General features: G+C 36.6%; 1 long non-coding RNA gene across 1 annotated transcript; it reads right to left on the bottom strand.

The window, feature by feature from the left end:
• Positions 1 to 9432: 9432 nt before the first annotated feature.
• LOC149217847 (uncharacterized) lies at positions 9433 to 10422 on the bottom strand. The gene is made up of 4 exons (XR_016250695.1): positions 10167 to 10422; positions 9994 to 10052; positions 9872 to 9906; positions 9433 to 9775 (listed from the first exon to the last, which is right to left on the bottom strand). It is a non-coding gene; the product is annotated as an uncharacterized LOC149217847 (long non-coding RNA).
• Positions 10423 to 10734: the final 312 nt, after the last annotated feature.

Genomic DNA, 10734 nt, shown 5'->3' with positions numbered 1-10734 from the left:
AAATATTCGAAATTATTTTTCATAAAACTACCCGCAGCCTAAATATATATAAAAAACCAATTTTAATATATATTATATAAAAAGTAATTACTTTTTATAAAATTTATTGAACTTAAAGATTTTTTCTTTCCTCGTTATCTAAGCTTTCATGTATTAGATCTCAGCTTTAATTAAAACTAACTATTACCCACATATAATTAAAAATTATAAAAATTATATTTATGTTTGTTTTAATGTTTATACATTTTAGTTTAAAATAAAGATATTGTTTGATGGTGTTATAAATTATTTTATACTTTTTCAGAGCAACCTTAAATTTTGGTGGATCATTTTCCTGTTAAATGTTCATTTGAAATGGTGATTTTGTTTTGATGTTCAAACAAAATAGAACAGGTTGACCAAAAGTGGTAGATCTAATGAAGTCAGTGGATTTTCATCTACCACTGAACTTCTCACACACACCCAGACCAAAAGTGGTAGTTCTAATGAAGCTAGTGGATTTTCATCTACCACTGAACTTCTCACACACACCCATTCCATAATCGGCATTTCTTAGAAAACCCTTTGTAACACACCAGGCTCCATGAAGGAATCATTGTGGTTATTAAATTCAATTTTTACATTATGACAATGAAGGAGGCTGGCAAGTAAGCATACAATTTGTTACCTAAACTATGATAAATTGACATGTTAATGAAAATAAATTGTTTATTATATTTAAAAGAAATAATTATGCACCTTTTGTAACACACCAGGCTCCATGAAGGAATTATTGCGGTTATTAAATTCAATTTTTATATTATGAGAATGAATGAGGTTGGAAAGCCATTTTTATATTATGAGAATGAATGAGGTTGGAAAGCCAGCGTACAATTTGTTACCTAAACTATGATTAATTAGAAATTCTGAAATGTTAATGGAAATAAATTGTTTACTATATTTAAAAGAAACAATTATACACCCATGCCCTAAAGAGGGAAATATAGAGTGGAAAAGATGGAAAAAGCGGGCTATCCTAGAGCTGCAAAAAAAAAACTAGTGGGAAGTTGCTCGATTACAGTAAAAAAAGAGTGTAGGACTTGAGGCTGGACAATGAAGTCCTGAGGCCCAAGGCACCAACTGTAGCTAGATATAATCCACATGAAAGAGAGAAATTTCTCAGGGGAGAGCCTGAACCTAGCTCAAGGCTAGGAGGAGAGACTTTCCATGACAATCTGGACTTACATACTGACAATTAAATTCAGATAAGTATTATAGATTTCATCTGAAGGAAAGCTAACCTTACTTTATAAAAAGATATTTATTTATAAGGCTAAAATCAATTAAAATATTCATGCAAGTAACAATAGTATTACAGAAAGCTTAATCTTTAGTGAAGAAAGATACATGTTTATAGCATGTTATTTTTATCAAAACAACGCACAGGTAATATTATAGAACAATCACCATAATGAAATAATATTTGAACTATTCTTGCTGACAATCAGAAGATATACTATAATTTGTAATAACTGTCGAATTAAGAAGCTAGGCAACATTATCAAACTCTAGCAAAATCATGCTCTATATATGCTTGAACACTTATAGAATCTTAGGGGAAATAGTAAAACCCTACGGAGGAGTTTCCTCTCTCAGCGAAGAGGAACCATAATCCCAGTTCAAAATAACAAAAAAATCGAATAAACAACACAACTAGTATTTGAATAATTACATTAAGGAGGAGAAGCAAGTAATAATTTGGCATTCCCGATAGATTGTATCTCAGGCGTTCTATAAAAAACAAAATCCTCCTTCCACTAAAGCGGCAATAGAGCCGAGTGTAAATAAGACATAATCAAATATAGAGACCATATGCATATTTCTTCAGAAAATGAAACCAAGCAGTCGATAAAGAAAAGCTACTGAGTGTTCAAACCAAAGCAAAGGCCAAAAGGCCCTCGAGCTCTCAGACCTTAGGTGTCGACATTCCAGAGTATAATTTAAGTTACAAATAGAGTATATTTCGAATTACAAACAGAGTTACAAAGAAAATAGTCATGGAGTTATGGGTTTCAAACCCTGAAACCTATCTACATTTTTTTCACACCGAGATTTCCTGAGGAAGGCATTGTAAGCCATTCTCGCCATACTTTAATATAATAAAACAAGAAGACAGTAAAGCTAAGATACAACTAACCGCCAAAACAATATTCCTTAGATATCCCAAAAGCCAAACAATCATCTTAGGAACTCATGAAGATGTATTTTCCCACATGTGACAAATCGCGAAGATAATGAGTTCGCGGGGACTCTAGAGATGTGAGCTTAATCACGAAAACATCTTGATAGTGGCGATACCTCACCTACAAAGACATTATGATCATATTAGAACCTGCAAAAGAATGCTTATGTGACTATTGAACCATATCAAGTTAACTATCAGAGAGTCGCCTTCTTACTTAAGTTAGAAGAATGTCGTCTGAGAGTTGGTCCCCTGCTTTACCCAGAACCATTAATAAGGTTAGAAATTGGACGAATAATGCAAGTGTCAATATAAAAGACCTGATAGTTCAAGGATTACCTTCAGTAAAGTGTTGTTGGAAGCCACCATCCCTTGCTAAGCTTGTGGAACCTAGTGCCAAGTGTCGCGAGCAAAAGCCATGCATTAACCTTATGTATAAAAGCGATTGTAAGTGTAAATCATGAACACATATAGCATCATAAAACTATAATGATTGAGAGTAAGGATCCTAGATACCTCCTCGTGAGAGATTCATAGACAAAGCCATGTTTCATGGACAAGAGTCATAGGATTTTTCGAGAAACCCAGGGTCGAAGCTGTTGTAGAGTAGCCAAAACCCCCAGCCTCGGAAATTGAATGAACTCCTGTTCGATCAGCGATGGATGGTTGGATAGAAGGAAAAGCCCCAAACCTATTTACCGTTGGATCTCCCTAACCAAATCAATGGGTGAGAGCTATTCCAGATGCCACAGCTAGATCTAGTTAGAGGATGGATCCATGTGATGTAGTAGCCAAGGAGCGAGCCACGTAGCAGAGCGTATAGGGGGGATGCATCCCAAGGTTGAAGGACTTTCCTAACACCTCACGGGAAATCATGTGGTACATTAAGGCATGGCAGAGACAGATGGGCAGCCGGTTATGTCATTTAATATGTGAATCAATTAAACTTTGTGCCATAAAAATCTACACCACTTACGTGGAATATGAATCATACTTGGCTCATTACACAGATGTAAATGAAAAAGATTATATATATATATATATATATATATATATATATATATGTTTTTGTATTTTAACTGATAGTCGTTACAAATGGTATCAGAGCTCAGATTCGTACACTGAGACTCTTTGGGAGAATATATGTATATGTAGTGAATGTGATCTCTTTAATTTAACTAAATAAACATGTATGTGAACACAGAGATCGCCTCAACACAAGAAGGGGCAGAACGCAGAGGAGCCCAGGACCACCCAATTCACCAGGAACAAACTATGTGAATGCTAACCCTGATATTTGGATTCAGCTGGGTGAGGAATCTCATAAAGCTAATGCAGCCTTGCTTGAAACCGTGTAGCAACTCCATGCAAAGATGACAATTTTAAGAACATATATTGAACGAATATGTCTAGCACCGGAGAAAATCCTCAGAATTCTATCCAATCGACAAAATTGATGACATCCAGACCCTAGTGTTGAAGATGGGGAGAAGACCCCAACAACTCATCACGGAGAAGAAAATGCAGAGTTAGTTGAAAAATGCAGGGAAGACAAAGAGGAATGCTCAGACAATGTTTCCAACCAGCACAAGACAAAAAGACAGAAATCTGAATTACAAGGAGAATTAAAAAAGATTAAACCATCACTTTTTGAAGGAGAATTTGAGGAGACAACAAAAGTTTTGTTAATTAATATGAGAAAATATTCTCAGATTTATGAGTACACAGATAAACTGAAGGCTCCATTGGAAGTTTACCTGTTAAGAGGTAAGGCTACCCTTTGGTGAGAAGAAATTAAAACAGTGAGGAAAATTGATGAGGAATAGGTTACTTGGAATGAATTTCAAAAGCATTTCAAAGAAAACTATCTAACTGAGAGTTATTACGATGAAAAAGCAAAGGAATTCCACGAGTTGAGATGGGAACCTTAACCATGGATGAATATGTGTCACGATTCACCTCCTTACTGCATTATGTGCATTATATGTAAGAAGAAAAGGCTAATATTCAATGTTTTATTAGTAGCTTACCCAATTTTATGAAAGAAAAAGTTGAGTTCGACTACTCCAAAATGATGGATGATGCAGTGCAGAAATCCCACATCTTCTATCAATAAATGAAATAGAAAAATGAAGGATCTAAAGGAGGGTCGAACAAAAAGGGAAGAAGTCTGATTCCAAGTAAACACCCAAAATTTTCTAATAGAAAAAATGTACAGCAAAAGCCTTTTAGTAAATTCCCAGCAAGGAATCAACCCAAAGCTTCTTATTATGAAAATAGACAGTCAAAAGGGGTAAATAAATTTAGTAATGATCAACAGTCAAAACCGTCGCTGCAATGATGGGGATGCGAAGAACCCCACTACTACAAGAATTGTCTGCATAAGGCAAGGATGGAAAAGCTAGCAAACATGCAAGAAGCCTCCACGGTTTGAGATGTGGCAAGGAGCATGCCTAGAATTAATGCCACCCTGGATGATCATCAAGAAAGTGTTAGCCCATCATGATTGAATGTGAAGGTATGATTGCTAAGTAACATGTTTTGGTTTTGTTTGATCTCGGTGCTAGCTTAAGTTATGTTAATCCTAAAGTGGTAGAAAAATGTCAATTGTAGAGTAGTAAGTTTCCAAAACTACGGTTAGTTCAATTAGCCACAGGGACAAAAAGAAAGGTAGTTACAAAAATAGAACATTGTCCCATAACAATTTCAGGATAGCCCATTCATGTGAACCTTAACATTCTTCCTTTGAGTTCATACGACATTTTAATCGGAATGGATTGGTTGGAAAAATGTTGGTCCCTGGTGGATTGCAAACAAAAAATTGTCAGTTTTATTTCAGAATCAGAACAAAGAAAGGAACTTCAAGGAATCAATACCAACACCAACCTGTGCCCTATTATTGCTAGTCAGTTAGGGAAATGCATTAGGAAGGGTTGTCAAATATATGTTGTTCAAGTGGGATTTACCAACACCAAAAATAAAATGACCTCCTTGGAAAATATTCCTATCATTAAGGAATTTGCTGATGTATTCCTTGAATCCATTCTTGGATTACCACCCAAACGGGACATTGACTTCACCATTGAACTAATTCTGGGTGCAGCGCCTATATCCAAGGCCCCTTACCACATGAGCATTCCTAAATTGACAGAACTCAAAATGGAGCTTTGGGATCTACTAGATAAAAAGTACATTTGCCCTAGTGTGTCCCCTTAGGGAGCCCCCATACTATTTGTACGAAATAAAGATGGAACTTTGAGATTATGTATTGATTATCATAAGTTAAATAATCTGACCATTAAAAATAAATACCCCTTGCCACGTATCGATGATTTATTCGATCAAGTGCAAGGAGCCAAGGTATTCTTAAAAATCGATTAAAGATCTGGCTACCACCATAAAATAGAGGAGGACATTTACAAGACAACATTCCAAACTTGTTATGGTTATTACGAGTTTGTAGTGTTGCGATTTGGCCTCACAAACTCCCCAACTACCTTTATGAGTTTGACGCATGGTATTTTCAAACCCTATATTGATAATTTTGTATTGATTTTTATTGATGAAATTTTGATATACTCTAAAAATCAAGAGGAGCACAAAGAACATCTGAGAATAGTGTTGCAAACTTCGCAGTAGAACTAGTTATATGCTAAATTTAGCAAGTGTGACTTTTTCAAAGATCAGATCCAATACTTGGGTCATGTAATGTCAGCAGAGGGGATAGCAATGGACCTAAAGAAGATCAAAACCATTATGGAATGGACAACTCCAAAGAATGTCGCTAATATCAGATCCTTCTTGGGTTTGGTCAGGTACTACCGTCGGTTCATTGAAGGATTTTCAAAAATCGCTTTTCCAATGACCTCCTTACAAAAAAAAGGGTGCACTTTTCAATGAATAGTTGAATGTTATCAAAGCTTTGAACAATTAAAACACCTACTTACCGCTACACCTGTGCTAAAGGTGGCAGATCTGGAAATTTCTTTTGTGGTTTGTAAAGATGCAAGTAAAGAAAGTGTCAGCGAAGTGCTGATGCAAGAAGGAAATGCTATTGCTTACGAACCACAGAAATTGAAGGAGTATGAGCAACGATATTCTACTTAAGACCTTGAATTAACAGCAGTAGTGCATGCACCTAAAATGTGGCGGAACTATTTATTGGGGAAGAAATTTATGTTGTTAACATATCATAGAGCCTTACTAATTTCTTCAACTAGTCTAGCTTGAATGCTCGACACGCTAGATGGACAACATTTTTAAGTGAGTTAGATTTTGAAATGAAACATCTTAAGGGGAAGGAAAATCGAGTGGCTGGTGCATTAAGTAAGAAGGTACATTGTATTTATGAGGTTCAGATCAGCCAAGCCCGCTCAAACATTCCAGAGATCATAAAGGAGGCATCTATCAAAGATCCAGAATATAATTTTCTTTGGCAACACACAAAGGAAGCTTTGCTGAAAGGGGAGAAATCAAATTTTGAAATAAATCTTCATAACATCCTTACCTTCAAAAATATAATTTATGTTCCTAACCAAAACTCTGTTAAACAAGTAATAATGGATGAGTTTCATCCGAAGCCATGCGCGGGCCACCCAAGTTACCAAAAACTATTATCAGCCATCAAGAAAGGGTATTTTTGGCACGGGTTAAGGAAGTATGTTACCAAGTATTTGTCTAAATGTTTGGAGTGTTAGTTGGTGAAGGCAGAACATCAACACCCTACTGGTTTGTTGCAACCATTACCCATTCCAGAATGGAAATGGGAGAATATATCATTAGAATTCATCACTAGTTTATCCCACACCAGGAAACATCACGGCTCAATCATGGTGGTAGTCATCAAACTGAGCAACACTGCGCACTTCATACATGTGAAATCCACCTACAAAACTGTGGAAATCACAAACATATTTATGAAGGAAATTTTTCATCATCACAGAATTCCCAGGGTGGCAATTTGAGATAGGGATGTGAAATTTACATCAGCATTTTGGAAAGCTCTCTTCTTTGGATTGGGAACCAGATCCAATTTAGTACGTCTTACCATACTCAAACAGGTGGACAAACTGAATGGTAAATTAGGTGCTGGACGACATGCTACACATGTTTGAGATGCAATAGCCACATAAGTGGGAGGACTACCTCCACCTAGTGCAATTTTCGTACAATAATGGACATGATAAATAATTGGGTATGAGCCCCTTTGAGGTGTTGTATGGAAGAAAGTGTAGAGTGTCCATGGATTGGAATAATCCAGTTAATAAGCTAACAGAGATGGAGGAAACTATTAAGAAGGTTCAACAGAATCTAAGGGTTGCATAGGATAGGCAGAAAATGTATGCATATAAAAAAAGGACATATAGACAATTTCAACCGGGTGATCACGTGTATCTAAGAGTAAAACCCCGGAAAAGTTCCTTATAGTGGGGGGTTTGAGCTAAGTTAGCACCCTGATACTGTGGACCTTTTGAAGTCTTAGAATAGATTGGGCGGGTAGCCTATAAGCTTGCATTACAAAGCCACATTCGGGTCCACAACATTTTTCATGTTTCCTTGTTAAAACGGTGTGTGCAACCCATATCATATAATAAGTTGGGAAAATATTCAGGTAATGAGATAAAGGAATATCTATTTTTTTATATAAATTGTTTTAGAGGAAAATATGACTATGAATTGTGTATGTGTAGGTTGAACAGGAAGAGGAGTTTTTGGTAGAACCTCTTTGTATTCTGAGTCAGAGAGAAATCACCTTGTAGAGGCTAGCCATCACCCAGGTTAAAGTGCAGTGCAAGCACTTTGGCCCAGATGAGGCCACCTAGGAAGAAGAGGGATTTATGCGGGAAGCTTATCCAACGTTGTTTCCTTAAAACAAAAAAACACTAGGGACGATATTCCTCATATGGGGGGAGATGTAACACCCCAGGCTCCATGAAGGAATTACTATGGTTATTAAGTTCAACCTTATATCTTTCTACATTAATTTCCTTTACATTATCACAATCACTGAGGCTGGAAAGCTAGAGTACAATTTCTTACCTAAATTATGATTAATTAGGAATTCTGACATGTTAATGAAAATAAACTATTTACTATATATAAAAAAAATAGTTACACCTATGCCCTAGAAAGGGATATATAGAGGGGAAAAGAAGGAAAAAGGGGGCTATCCTACAGATGAGAAAAATACCAGTGGGAAGTCACTTGATTACAGTAAAACAAGAGTGCAGGACTTGAGGCTCGACAATGAAGTCTTGAGGCTCGACAATGAAGTCCTGAGGCCCAAGGCACCAGCTGTAGCTGGATATAATCCAGGTGAAAGAGAGAAAATGCTCGAGGGATAGCCTGGACGTAATCGTGAGGCTTGCCGCTGGGAGGAGAGACTTTCCAAGACAATCTGGACTTACATACTGATAATTAAATTCAGATAAGTATTATAGATTTCTTCTGAAGGAAAGCACACCTTACTTTATAATAATATATATGTTTATAAAACTAGAATCAAATAAAATATTCATGCTAGTAACAATTAGTATTATAGCAGGCTTAATCTTTAGTGAAGAAGGATACAAGCTTATAGCATGTTATTTTTATCAAAACAAAAAATTAGGTGATATTATAGAACAGTCACCATAATGAACTAATATTTGAGCTATTCTTTCTAATAATGAGAAGATTTACTATAATTTGTAATAATTGTCGAATTAAGAAGCCATGCAACATTAACAGACTCTAGTAAAATCAGTAAAATCATGCTCTATATATGCCTGAACATTTATAAAATCTCAGGGGAAATAGTAAAACGCTATGGAGGAGTTTCCTCTCCCGGCGAAGACGAACCATAATCCCAGTTCAAAATAACAAGAAAATCAAATAAACGACAGGGCTAGTATTTGACTAATTACATCAAGTAGGAGAAGCAAGTAATAATTTAGCATTCCCCATAGATTGTATATCAATCGTTCCATAAACAACAAAATCATCCTTCCAGTGAAGCGAAAATAGAGCGGGGTGTAAACAAGACATAATCAAATATAGAGAGCATATGCATATTTCTTCAGAAAATGCATATTTCTTCAGAAAATGAAACAGAGCAGTCGATAAAAACAAGCTACCGAGTGTTCAAACCGGAGCAAAGGCCGAACGGCCCTCGAGCTTTGAGACCTCAAGTGTCGAAATAACTGATTATAATTTAAGTTACAAACAGAATATATTTTGAATTACAAACAGAGTTACAAAGAAAATAGTCATGGACTTAGGGGTTTCAAACCCTGAAACCTATATACAGTTTTTCCGCGCCGAGATTTCCTGAGGAAGGCATTGTAGGCCATTCCCACCATACTTTAATAAAATAAAACAAGAAGGCAGTAATATAAGCTACAACTTTCAAACAAAATAGTATTCCTCAGATATCCCAAAAACCAAATAGTCGTCTTAGGAACTCGTGAAGATGTATTTTCCCACTTGTGACAAATCACGAAGATAATGAGTTTGCAGGGACTCTGGAGATGCGAGCTTAATCACGAAAACATCCTAACAGTGGCAATACCTTACCTGCATAGACATTACGATCATATTAGAACCTGCAAAAGAATGCATGTGTGACTATTGAACCATATCAAGTTAACTATCAGAGAATAGCCTTCTTACCTGAGTTAGAAGAGTGTTGTCCGAGAGCTGGTCCCCTGCTTTTTCCAGAACCATTCATAAGGTTAGAAATAGAACGAATAATGCAAGTGTGAATATAAAAGAGTTGATAGTCTGAGGATTACCTTAAGTAGTTGCTAGAAACCACCATCCCTCACTGAGCTTGCAGAATCTGGTGTTAAGCCTGGCCAGTGAAAGCCATTCGTTAAATGTATGTATAAAAACGACTGTAAGTGTAAATCATGAACACATATAGCATTAAAAAATTGTAATGAGTGAGGGTAAGGATCCTGGCTACCTGCTCATGAGAGATGCACAGACGAAGGCATGTTTCATGGATAAGAGTCCTAGGACCTTTTGAGAAACCGAGGGTTGAAGTTGTTGTAGAGCGGCCAAAACCCTCAGCCCCAAAAATCGAATGAACTCCTATTCGATCAACGATGGAGGGTTGGGCAGATGGAAAAGCCCCAAACCCTGTTCACTGTCAGATCTCTCTAACCAAATCAACGAGCGAGAGTTATTTCAGATGTCGCAGCTGGTGCGAGTTAGAGGACAGATGCATGTGATGTAGCAGTCGAGGAGCGAGCCACATAGCAGAGCGTACATGGGGGCTGCATCCTAAGGTTGAAGGACTGGCCTAATGCCTCGCAGGAAACCATGTGATTCATTAAGGCATTGAAGAGACAGATGGGTAGTCGGCAATGTCATTTAATATGTGAATTAATTAAACTTTGTGCCTTAAAAGTCTGCACCACCACCGTGGCATATGAATCATACTTGGCTCATTACACAAATGTAAATGTAAAAGATTTTTTTATGTATCTTTTTGTATTTTAACTGATAGTTGTTACACCCTTACTCAGGTT

This window comes from Pinus tabuliformis, chromosome 1_1 (assembly GCF_031772625.1).
Source record: "Pinus tabuliformis cultivar Carrire ecotype Pingquan chromosome 1_1, CPIR1, whole genome shotgun sequence".
NCBI lineage: Eukaryota > Viridiplantae > Streptophyta > Pinopsida > Pinales > Pinaceae > Pinus > Pinus tabuliformis.
Note: the sequence above shows the minus strand (reverse complement) of the source record. Positions and strands in the feature narration are given on the sequence as shown.